This window comes from Pseudophryne corroboree, chromosome 5 (genome assembly GCF_028390025.1).
Source record: "Pseudophryne corroboree isolate aPseCor3 chromosome 5, aPseCor3.hap2, whole genome shotgun sequence".
Classification (NCBI taxonomy): Eukaryota; Metazoa; Chordata; class Amphibia; order Anura; family Myobatrachidae; genus Pseudophryne; species Pseudophryne corroboree.
In genome coordinates this window covers 613823921-613836829 of record NC_086448.1, presented here as the reverse complement: position 1 = coordinate 613836829, position 12909 = coordinate 613823921, and the positions used below count along the sequence as shown (strand labels likewise).

The 12909-nt window shown below is 45.7% G+C and overlaps 1 pseudogene; it reads right to left on the bottom strand.

Moving 5' to 3' along the window:
* Window positions 1–8874: 8874 nt before the first annotated feature.
* On the bottom strand, window positions 8875–8993 carry LOC134930508 (5S ribosomal RNA; annotated as a pseudogene).
* Between the last annotated feature and the right edge of the window lie 3916 nt (window positions 8994–12909).

The window sequence follows — 12909 nt, the reverse complement described above, 5'->3', positions numbered from 1 at the left end:
ATATATAGCAGTATACTGCAGTGCCACTCCTAGATGGGCCAGGTGTTTGTGTCAGCCACTTGGGTCGCTTAGCTTAGCCATCCAGCGACCTTGGTGCACCTCTTTTTTTCTTTGCATCATGTGCAATTTGGGGACTATTTTTTAAAGTGCCATCCTGTCTGACACTGCAGTGCCACTCCTAGATGGGCCAGATGTTTGTGTCGGCCACTTGGGTCGCTTAGCTTAGCCATCCAGCGACCTTGGTGCACCTCTTTTTTTCTTTGCATGATGTGCTGTTTGGGGACTATTTTTTAAAGTGCCATCCTGTCTGACACTGCAGTGCCACTCCTAGATGGGCCAGGTGTTTGTGTCGGCCACTTGGGTCGCTTAGCTTAGCCATCCAGCGACCTTGGTGCACCTCTTTTTTTCTTTGCATCATGTGCAATTTGGGGACTATTTTTTAAAGTGCCATCCTGTCTGACACTGCAGTGCCACTCCTAGATGGGCCAGATGTTTGTGTCGGCCACTTGGGTCGCTTAGCTTAGCCATCCAGCGACCTTGGTGCACCTCTTTTTTTCTTTGCATGATGTGCTGTTTGGGGACTATTTTTTTGAGTGCCATCCTGTCTGACACTGCAGTGCCACTCCTAGATGGGCCAGGTGTTTGTGTCGGCCACTTGGGTCGCTTAGCTTAGCCATCCAGCGACCTTGGTGCACCGCTTTTTTTCTTTGCATCATGTGCTGTTTGGGGACTATTTTTTTAAGTGCCATCCTGTCTGACACTGCAGTGCCACTCCTAGATGGGTCAGGTGTTTGTGTAGGCCACTTAGGTCGCTTAGCTTAGCCATCCAGCGACCTTGGTGCACCTCTTTTTTTCTTTGCATCATGTGCTATTTGGGGACTATTTTTTAAAGTGCCATCCTATCTGACACTGCAGTGCCACTCCTAGATGGGCCAGGTGTTTGTGTCGGCCACTTGGGTCGCTTAGCTTAGCCATCCAGCGACCTCGGTGCAAATTTTAGGACTAAAAATAATATTGTGAGGTGTGAGGTGTTCAGAATAGACTGGAAATGAGTGGAAATTATGGTTATTGGGGTTAATAGTACTATGGGATCAAAATGACCCCCAAATTCTATGATTTAAGCTGTTTTTGAGGGTTTTTTGTAAAAAAACACCAATCCAAAACACACCCGAATCCTATAAAAAATTTTCAGGGAGGTTTTGCCAAAACGCGTCCGAATCCAAAACACGGCCGCGGAACCGAATCCAAAACCAAAACACAAAACCCGAAAAATATCTGGTGCACATCACTAATTTTAATATTATAGAATATCTGTACAATATTACTGTTAGGATTTCCCAGTGTAGATAAGCCAAATACGGATTCACGAGCAGTTGCAGGCGCACAAAATGGTTTATTTAACATAAGCACTTGTGAATGTAGTTTAGGCGAAGCCCTTGTGTTACAATGTTATAAGGATTTATGCTGGAGTTAAACAGATGACAGAGGCCAGGATGATGACTTAAAAATAAAACTATATTGTGGCAGAATTCCAAACAAGGCATATAGGAGATCTGAAACAAAAATGAAGGGACACACAAACAGGTTACTTTACCTGGGAAAGGGTAACAGTCTCTGAAGCATGGTGGAGATAAGGTGCAGGATTCTGGCCACAGCAAGGATTCAGGAGCAGAACAAAGCATACAGGAACTAAAATCTGTGACATGCAAACTGGCTGAGTGACTGACTATAACTGGCCCAAAACCTCAGAGCTAAACCATATTTAGAAAATCAGAAAAAACAATCACTGCAGCACAATAGGGCAAGTCCATAACACACTATGTGTTGCAGCTGGAAAATCAAATTATGGGAGAAGCTTGTTCCTAGCTGATTACACCAGCTGGGACTGCTCTCACACAACAGCACCTTTGACCACCCAGAGGTATTGCAGGCCGAGATACAACAGCAGCACCCCTGGCAGCCCAGAGGTACTGCAGGCCAGAACATAACAGCAGCACCCCTGGCAGCCCAGAGGTACTGCAGGCCAGAACATAACAGATGGCAGAGATTTAACATAGCCCCATCTTTAAGGTGCGGATTCTAGATGCTCCTTTGATAAAAAGGTTCAGGTTATTTTCCTCCGGTGGAGCAACAGTCAGTTCTTGAGAGACTAGGCTGGGTAGAAATACCAGGACCTCTCAGCAAGGTGGGTACCACAGGAAGAACGGCTATCTGTAAAACGCCAATCAAGGCAAACACTATTTGGACCTCTGTGACCCCCTCGGACACAGCAGACCTCGTGACCCCTCGGTATAGCAAACCTCGGTGAACCGATCAGGCACGGCAGACCTCTGTGATGGCTGACCTCTGCTGAATCTCAAACACCTCGGAAGCTTTGGGTGACTGGACCATCCTAAAACAACACAGATGCAAATTGGTGGACGACACAGAGGCGACCTTCCCATGCCCAGAGGCCAGGGCAGACGGAACCTCAGGCCTGGATGCCAGGGCAAATGGAGCCTCAGGCCTGGAGGCCAGGGCAGATGGAACCTCAGGCTTGGAGGCCAGGGCAGACAGAACCTCAGGCCCGGGCAAATGGAACCTCCTGCCCGGAGGCCAGGACAGATGGAACCTCTGGCCCGGAGGCCAGGGCAAATGGAACCTGAGGCCCGAAGGCAATTGCAGTCAGAACCTCAGGACCGGAGGCAAGGGCAGATGGAACCTCAGGCATGGAGGCAAGGGCAATAGCATCTGAATCTCCTGGAGCTATGACTCTCAAGACCCCTCCTGGTTCTACAGCTCTCGAGACCCCTCCTGGGTCTATAGCTCTCAAGACCTTTCCTAGGTCTATAGCTCAGACCCCACCTAGATCTATAGCTCCTGGGTCTATTGCTCTACAGACCCCCTACTGGGTCTATAGCTCTCGAGACCCCTCCTAGGTCTATAACTCTTGAGACCCCTCCTGGGTCTTTAACTCTCGAAACCCCTTCTGGGTCTATAGCTCTAGAGACTCCTCCTGGGTCTATAGCTCTCCAGATCCCTCCTGGGATTGGCACCTCAGACTCCTCTCCTGAGGTCGGCACCTTGGACACAGCACCTGCAATTTGCACATCGGACACCACTTCTGTGGTAAGAACATCAGAAACTGCTCCTGCAGTCAGAACGCTGGACACCGCTCCCTGGCAGCTCAGAGGTACTGCAGGCCAAAACATAACAGCATCACCCCTGGCAGCCCAGAGGTACTGCAGGCCAGAACATAACAGATGGCAGAGATGTAACACCTTGCAGTCTGCAGAGTACACAACCGAATTACAGAACAGAGTCACTATAAAAATTCAGATCTTACAGGAGACTTTAACATATTGTGGCAGAAAACAGGCAAATGCTGTAAAAATATGCAGAAATGCTGAATTCTAGGTAGCAAGGCTAAGACATGAAATTGAACCTATACACTAGCAGTCCAAATAGCCTGTGAATGTGGACAAGGCAATACCAGTCATGGCTATGAGCAGGATCTCAGGAGAAACATCACATAGCAGCAGTCATGAAACAATACTGATTATCATGGAGCATCAAACAACATCAATTACAAGCAATGAATACTGGGACATTACAGAGAAAAACAGGCAGGTTTCAGGTGCAAACCATAATTGTGACAAGTAACCATCTGACACCTGACCACAGAACAGACAAGGCAGGCCTGTGACCCGTGGTGGGATGGAATCAGACAGCATGGAAACCTGCAAGAACAGAGTCTTAACAATTACATGTTTTGAGAACAACAATTGCATGTTTTGAGAACAGCCTGGCTATCTTTCTCAAAAACTGTTACTACGCCCAATTGCATGTGCTTTAATTAGCCAACAAGTCCAGTGGCAGTAACGGAGTGAAGAAAAGCTCATGGAGATCACGAGGAAGAGAGAAGACCTGTTGGGAGAAAGATAGAAGATGCTGGAAAATGGCAGAAGATAAATATTTCCAGAAGGAAGGATGAAAATGGCAGGTCAAGACAGAAGACACCTAGGGGGTGATTCAGAGCTGAAATTTAGCACATCTACGATCATATTCTAAGACATGCGGGGGGGATACCCAGGACAGGGCTAGTCTGCACTGCATGTCAGGCCCTGCCCACCCCCCCCAGCACAGGTGTGAGAGCAACGCACGGCAGCAATGCTTTAGCACTGGTCATGTAGCTCCCTGCCTGCAGAGCCTAGCTGCACTGTCAGGCAGCTACCCGCTGTGTTCCGGGTCACAGTAGCTGCGTTTGATGTCACACAGCCTCCGCGGCCCGCACCTACAATGGTCCGGACATGACTGCATTTTTCATTCCACGCCCCACTAATGGCGTTCTTACGCCGTTGTCATGCCCCCCCCTGCCCCGTGACCGCCTCTGCCTGTCAATCAGGCAGAGGCGATCGCAGCCCTGAGATGCTTTCGCATTTCACTGGGCTTCACAGGGCTCTAGACTGCGATTGCTGCGATTGCTGCTGTTGCAGCGATCGGGTCTGAATTAGGCCCCTAGGTACCACAGAGCAAAATAGTTGGCAAAAGTGGCAAAAGTCAAACAGCTAGTGGAGCCAAGACAACACAGAGATTCAAGAGAGCATCCTATGCTTGGCAAGTTGATTATCAATGAAGACCACTGTGGGTAAAGGGCCAACAGACAGGGCTTCCCTTAGTGCCCTCCAAGTTCATCTTAAATAGGTAAGTCTTCATTGGGGAACCACTTTCTTACTTACAACATTAGACCACCAAGATCAATCTTGGCTGACGTTGGGAATTTTTTATGCTCCCGTGTTTATTCAATTTGAGTTTTTCAATGTCGATGTAATTCGTAATGCAGAGCAGTGTTTTATGGGAAAGTTTAGTAAAATATTGCCGAACATGAAGGCATGAAGCACAGCTGGATCAGTGAGATCCACGCAGGGCTTCATTGTATTAAGTTTGAAACAGCTAAAAAAAAAACTGTCCGGGGTCCCCCCTCCAAAGCATAACAAGTCCAAGGTTCTTTGAGCCGGTCCTGGTTCTTAAAATTCCCGGAAAAATTGCGTAGGGGTCCAAGTACTTTAAAAGCCAGCACCGGGCTTTTGGACTGTTCCTGGTTCCAAAAATATGGGGGGGGGGGGGAAAGAGGACATAGGGGTCCCCCATATTTTTTAAACCAGCACCGGGCTCTACTAGTCAAGAAGATATTGCCACAGCCGGGGAACACATTTATACAGGTCTCTGTGGCAGTGGCATCACCCCCCCCCCCCCAAATAGTCAGCCCTGGCTGGGGGCTCTCTGGGCCCAGTTGTAACATTATATTTACCCCCCACCCAAAAAAAAAAAATTAGGTACACTGAAAAGGTTGCGCAGCCTTGTGGGGAAGGATGTGTGGCCTCATGGCACACATGATGACAGCATTACTCTGTTTTGATTAAAGACTATTTCTCTAATGTCCTAGTGGATACTGGGAAACTGTACTTTAGTACCATAAGTATATAGATCGGGTCCACTGGAGCCTGCCTGGCACTTTAAAAAAACATTTAGTGTGTATGTGTGTGCTGGCTCCTCCCCCTATGCCCCTCCTACCAGACTCAGTTTAGAAAAATGTGCCCAAGGAGCCGGGTGCATTTCTCTGGAGCTCCAAAGAGTTTCCTTAATTTTTTATTTTAGTTTGTTTTTTTCAGGTAGTACTGGTTGGCAACTGCCCCAGCTTTACCCGCAGCAAAAGTTACCTTACAAGAAGCCATTCAGAAACTTTTACAGACAGGAATCGTGGTTACAGTGCCTCCTCTGTTATACAACAGGTGGTTTTGCTACAGTCTTTTTGTCATGCCAAAACCGGACGATTCTGTGCGGACCATCTTAAATCTGAAAGTGTTGAACCCTTATCTGCGGGTATTCAAATTCAAGATGGAATCTCTGCGGGCAGTGGTGTCCGGTCTAGAGGAGGGGGAATTTCTAGTGTCCCTAGACATCAAGGATGCTTACCGTCACATCCCTATGTGGCCACCTCATCAATCTTACCTCAGGTTTGCCACCTTGGACAACCACTTCAAGTTCTAGGTCTTATCCTTTGGTCTCTCCACAGCTCCAAGGGTCTTCACAAAGGACATGGCGGAGATGATGCTATAACTGCGCAAAATGGGTGTCAACATTGTCCCCTACTTGGACGATCGACTGATAAAGGCAATGTCCAGGGAACGTCTACTGCAAAGCATCGACCTGCCAAATCGTCTGCTGATGGATCATGGATGGATCCTAAATTTTCTAAAATCTCACTTGGAACCATCCCAGCATCTTCAGTTCCTCAATATGATACTGGATATGGTGTCTTAGAAGGTGTTTCCCTACAAGCTATGGTGCGCTCAGTGCTCAAACCCCCAAGGTCTCGATACATCTTTGCATATGCTTGCTGGGCAAGATGGTGGCTGCATACGAGGCAGTCCCATATGGCAGGTTTCATGCCCGACCTTTTCAGCTGAAGATGCTGGACAAGTGGTCAGGGTCTCACCTGCACGTGCATCAGATGGTGACCCTGTCCCCTAAAGCATGTATTTCTCTGTTGTGGTGGCTACAAGTTTCTCACCTGGTTGAAGGCCAGGGTTTCAGTACCCAGTCGTGGATTCTACTGACAACAGATGACAGCCTCCGGGGTTGAACGGCTGTGACTCAAGTGGCCCAGTTCCAGGGACGGTTGAGTCGGGTATCTGCACTACCGATCAATGTCCTGGAACTCAGGGCAATATACAATGCCCTTCTTCAAGCTTCCTACCTTCTCCAGGGTCAAGCCATCCAGGTTCAGTAGAACAACGCCACGGCGGTGGTGTACATAAACCAACAGAGAGGAACAAGAAGCAGAGCAGCAATACGAGAAGTGTCACAAATGCTCCTCTGGGTGGAGGCCAACGCAAGGGCCATCTCAGCTATATTCATTCCAGGAGTGGACAACTGGGAGGTGGACTTCCTCAGCAGGCACGACCTCGATCCAGGGGAATGGGGCCTGTATCCTCAGATGTTTCAACAATTGATTCACCGGTGGGGGTGTCCGCAGATAGATCTGATGGCTTCTCATCTCAACAAGAAGCAATGCCGTTACTGTTCCAGAACGAGGGATCTGCAAGCTGTGGCAGTGGATGCGCTGACAACCCCATGGACTTACCAGTTTATCTGTTCCTTCCAATCCCGCTTATTCCAAAAGTTCTAAAAAGACTCAAAAGGGAAAGCATTCAGGCAATTCTAATTGCCCCGGATTGGCCTCGATGATATTGTGCCTGACGACGGACGCAAGCCCGAAATGTAGGAATAAAGAACATTTTTAAACTGTTAACAAGTCTGCAGAGTGCAACCTGTCATCTCTGTGCATATATTGGGGCTACCAAACCTAGGAGGGCATGGTAGCAAGTATACCTGTCTCCATTTGTGAGTGCCAGACACATGTAGCTGTTTTTTTTATTTATATATTCAGTATATATATATACACTGCTCAAAAAAATAAAGGGAACACTTAAACAACACATCCTAGATCTGAATGAATGAAATATTCTTATTAAATACTTTGTTCTTTACATAGTAGAATGTGCTGACAACAAAATCACACAAAAATTATCAATGGAAATCAAATTTATTAACCCATGGAGGTCTGGATCTGGAGTCTCACTCAAAATTAAAGTGGAAAAACACACTACAGGCTGATCCAACTTTGATGTAATGTCCTTAAAACAAGTCAAAATGAGGCACAGTAGTGTGTGTGGCCTCCACGTGCCTGTATGACCTCCCTACAATGCCTGGGCATGCTCCTAATGAGGTGGCGGATGGTCTCCTGAGGGTTCTCCTCCCAGACCTGGACTAAAGCATCCGCCAACTCCTGGACAGTCTGTGGTGCAAGATGGAGCGAGACATGATGTCCCAGATGTGCTCAATTGGATTCAGGTCTGGGGAACGGGCGGGCCAGTCCATAGCATCAATGCCTTCATCTTGCAGGAACTGCTGACACACTCCAGCCACATGAGGTCTAGCATTGTCTTGCATTAGGAGGAACCCAGGGCCAACCGCACCAGCATATGGTCTCACAAGGGGTCTGAGGATCTCATCTCGGTACCTAATGGCAGTCTGGCTACCTCTGGCGAGCACATGGAGGACTGTGCGGCCCCCCAAAGAAATGCCACCCCACACCATTACTGACCCACTGCCAAACCGGTCATGCTGGAGGATGTTGCAGGCAGCAGAACGTTCTCCTTGGCGTCTCCAGACTCTGTCACGTCTGTCACATGTGCTCAGTGAGAACCTGCTTTCATCTGTGAAGAGCACAGGGCGCCAGTGACGAATTTGCCAATCCTGGTGTTCTCTGGCAAATTGCTAAGAAATTGTTAAATCTGCACAGAATACGGTATTAGTAACGTTTATATTAATTTAGTTATTTGTTAAACCAACATTATGCTTACTACACAAACAAATAAATTCAGCAATGGGTTGGTGGTGCTCCCGGAAAATAGTTCAGTAAACTATGAGGAAAATGTGGTCTTAAGAAAGAGCAAAAGACAAAAGCAGCTACATGCCTTTTCCAGGGCACACTTAGAAAAATTATAAGAAAACTATGAATTATGAAAATATGAGTATATGAATACTTAACTTTTATTGATATATACTTAATAAAAGGGAGAAGGCAAATATAGATGGATAATTGCTACAAATTTTGGGCGATAAAAATTAGAAGGGCAAAAATATGTTTACTCCCTTAGTAATCCAAAAATTACTTTAATTTTAAATTGAAAAAATCTTTGTGGGAGTAAACCAGCTCCATTGGGTTCAGCTATCACATGTCAGAATATCAGAATTAAATATCGGTAAAAATTCAATGCCTGGGACTGCACAGAGAACTGGAAAGACTCAAATGATGTGAGAGTAAAATACCTACGGTACCTAGTATTCCCTGGTGGTCTCCCAACCGGGTACTGACCAAGCCCTGCAGTGTATGGCTTCCAAGATCAGACGAGGTTGGGCATACTCAGTGCGGTTTGACCGTAGGTGAGTAAATCTCCAGCATGTGCAATCAATTCCAGTGTGCAGTTACTCCAGGCAAATCTTATGGATATGATAATCTGACAGGGATTAATCCCCTGAATGAAATATAAATGATTCTGTGCAATGAAAAACCACACCGTATTCTAATAGGTGTTTGTTGCCCCAATATGAAACACCTATTGTTATATCACATTTATGCAAAGAACAAAAAATATATTCTTAAAGCATATACTGAATGTTCCTGTGACTGGATATCAAACAATAATAACTCCTAGAGATTAAGATTCCATAGGGGAAGGCCATGTTTGTTGGATATGCAGATCACTGTTACCATCATGTTCAAATGGTTGTGATGCTGAATAAGAAAATAAGACAAATCATATAAATATGATAGTCCAACAGGGATTGATCCCCTGAACTGGATATGTGCAATTCCGTGCAATGAAAAACATACAGTATTCTAATAAAAGTTTGTTTCCCCAATCTGAAACTCCTATTCATATATCATTTTTAGGCAAAAACAAAAAAAACAACAATGTTATACATATGCTGAATGTTCCTATGGCTAGATATCATAACATATTCATACTAGACATTCAGATTACATAGGGGGAAGCCGTTTTTCCAAATAAACAAATAGAGTTTGTTGCACTGAGTATCATAATATAAAGAAAAAGGGAAAAAAAAGGGGAGAACAGACACCCTTGAACTAGGCACATCAGATATTCACAGCTAATGCTGTTGATTTATCTACATAAAGGATGAGTGCTACCTCCCACTGTGCCCCTGAATTGTTTGGACAAGGTGGAGGAATAGTTAGGCTGTGCCTAGATAGAAGTCCCCCCTGGTGGAAGTTGAAAAAAATGCCTCACTGGGTGTGCGGCTCAAACCTTAATGCCTGCATGCATTGGTGGGCAGTGTGAGGCCTGAAGTGTCCCGCAGTTGTGGGTAGAGGTTTCCAGCCAGGGAGAGGGTGTGCTGAACTTGGAGCTGTGGAGCCGATGTCCGCGGTCCGAGCGACCGGAAGTTCGGACTCCGGGACCGGAAGTGACGTACGTTTCGCTCTGGGAGCTTGATCACCTGATCGCCTGCTTACTAAGGGAGTAAACATATTTTCGCCCTTCTAATTTTTATCGCCCAAAATTTGTAGCAATTATCCATCTATATTTGCCTTCTCCCTTTTATTAAGTATATCTCAATAAAAGTTAAGTATTAATATACTCATATTTTCATAATTCATAATTTTCTTATAATTTTTCTAAGTGTGCCCTGGAAAAGGCATATAGCTGCTTTTGTCTTTTGCTCTTTCTTAAGACTACATTTTCCTCATAGTTCTCTGGCAAATGCCAAACGTCCTGCACGGTGTTGGGCTGTAAGCCCAACCCCCACCTGTGGACGTCGGGCCCTCATATCACCCTCATGGAGTCTGTTTCTGATCATTTGAGTAGACACATGCACATTTGTGGCTTGCTGGAGGTCATTTTGCAGGGCTCTGGCAGTGCTCCTCCTGTTCCTCCTTGTACAAAGGCGGAGGTAGCGGTCCTGCTGCTGGGTTGTTGCCCTCCTACGGCCTCTTCCACCTCTCCTGATGTACTGGCCTGTCTCCTGGTAGCGCCTCCATGCTCTAGACACTACGCTGACAGAAACAGCAAACCTTCTTGCCACAGCTCGCATTGATGTGCCATCCTGGATGAGCTGCACTACCTGAGCCACTTGTGTGGGTTGTAGACTCCGTCTCATGCTACCACTAGAGTGAAAGCACCGCCAGCTTTCAAACGTGACCAAAACATCAGACAGAAAGCATAGGAGCTGAGAAGTGGTCTGTGGTCACCACCTGCAGAACAACTCCTTTATTGGGGGTGTCTTGCTAATTGCCTAGAATTTCCACCTGTTGTCTATTCCATTTGCACAACAGCATGTGAAATTGATTGTCAATTAGTGATGCCTTCTTAGTGGACAGTTTGATTTCACAGAAGTGTGATTGACTTGAAGTTGCATTGTGTTGTTTAAGTGTTCCCTTTATTTTTTGAGCAGTGTATATATATGCTGTAAATATATATATATATATATATATATATATATATATATACAGCAGCAGGTACGGCACTCTCCATAAATAGCAGATCAAAACACCGGTGCCTCCGTGAACAAAACGATTCACAGCATACAGACGTGGCACTCATGGTGATATAAATGAAGCTTCACAATTCACAAATGTCTGTCGTCAGGCTTTATTAACAAAAAGGCAAACAACACATACCTTTATACACCTCATGTGCATTCCCCACCTCCCCTTCCGGTGTCCCACACCTGGCAAGTTAATTAAAAATCTTTTAACAAACAATGGGGGTAATTCTGAGTTAATCGCAGCAGCAAGTTTGTTAGCGATTGGACAAAACCATGTGCACTGCGGGGGGGGGGGGGGGGCAGATATAACATTTGCAGAGAGAGTTAGATTTGGGTGAGTTATATTGTTTCTGTGCGGGGTAAATACTGGCTGCTTTATTTTTACACTGCAATTTAGATTTCAGGTTGAACACACCCCACCCAAATCTAACTCTCTATGCACATGTTATATCTGCCACACCTGCAGTGCACATGGTTTTGTCCAACTGCTAAAAAATTTCCTGCTGCGATCAACTTGGAATTACCCCCCATGTGCTGAAGTAACTGACAGCCAGCAATCTGACACCACAGGAGCTACACAAGACAAAAAATGTAACAAAATTACAATTAGATAGGAGCCTGGCAGTAACTAGAAACCATGTATCCATCAGAATATACATGCAATGGTATCCAGTTTATTGATACAAAAAATACATTCAAAAAGGCTGGTTCACACAAATACCCTTATGTTAAAATCAGGCAAAAGAAATTTGTTCATTTAAGCCCTTGGGATGCATCACATCCAGCCTAGCGATCCATCTGGCCTTAAGTTGTAATAATTTCGTAGCCATCCTCTGATATCAAGTGGGACCTGGTCAATCATCCTATAGCGAATTCTATTAAGGGGGTGTCTACATGTCACAAATATATATATATATATATATATATATATATATATTTATATATCTATCTATACTGGAAATGGGGAGGTGGCATAGTGGGTACAGCCAGTGGTGCGGTGCTGACGTGAGGGAGAGGCCCCCCTATCTTAAGTGCCCAGGGTTCCCTGAAGACTTAGGGTGTGTACACACGGTGAGATTTTTTCTCTCGATTCTGACTATATAGTCAGAATCGGAAGAAAAGTTAGTGCAGATCGCAAGGTGGCAGTCACCTAGCGATCCCGATTCGAAGCCGATGCGCGGTCCCGCGCGGTTGGCATCGAAAGAAAAGATAGACTGTGCAGGCAAGTCAATTTTGACTATCTCTATAGAAGAGATAGTCAAAATTGACACTTAGCCAAAATCGCACATAGCCAGTATCGCAAGCACACTCATTATGTGCTTGCGATACTGTCTATGTGCCGACCCGGCCCCTGTCGCATAGTGAGAATCGGACATAGCCCGAATCTTACCGTGTGTACGAGCCTTAGATCCGGCCCTGGTCCTATTTGCATTGTTTTGCTGAAGCCGGGAAATAGATGCAAACACTTACATTGCCTGAGTTCCTGAAAATAGATGCACATTTGTAATGTCCAATGTGGTGCGATAATTTCCCGGCCGGCATTATCGTCTCCCATTACATCCCAGCCATAGTCTCTTATGGATGTCGGCCAGAAAGCCTTTTTAAATAATTAAATCCAAACTCATAATAAAGGATGCATGTTCCTTTAATGTTGGAATTAGATGTTACCTGTGTTTGAAAAATGACAGTTAGGATCTGATTGGTTGGTAACTTATCTCTCTCCATTGTGTGTGGGGGGCAGGGGGGCTGGGAGGTATCCAATTTTGGACTTTGCATCCAATTTTGGATTGCACT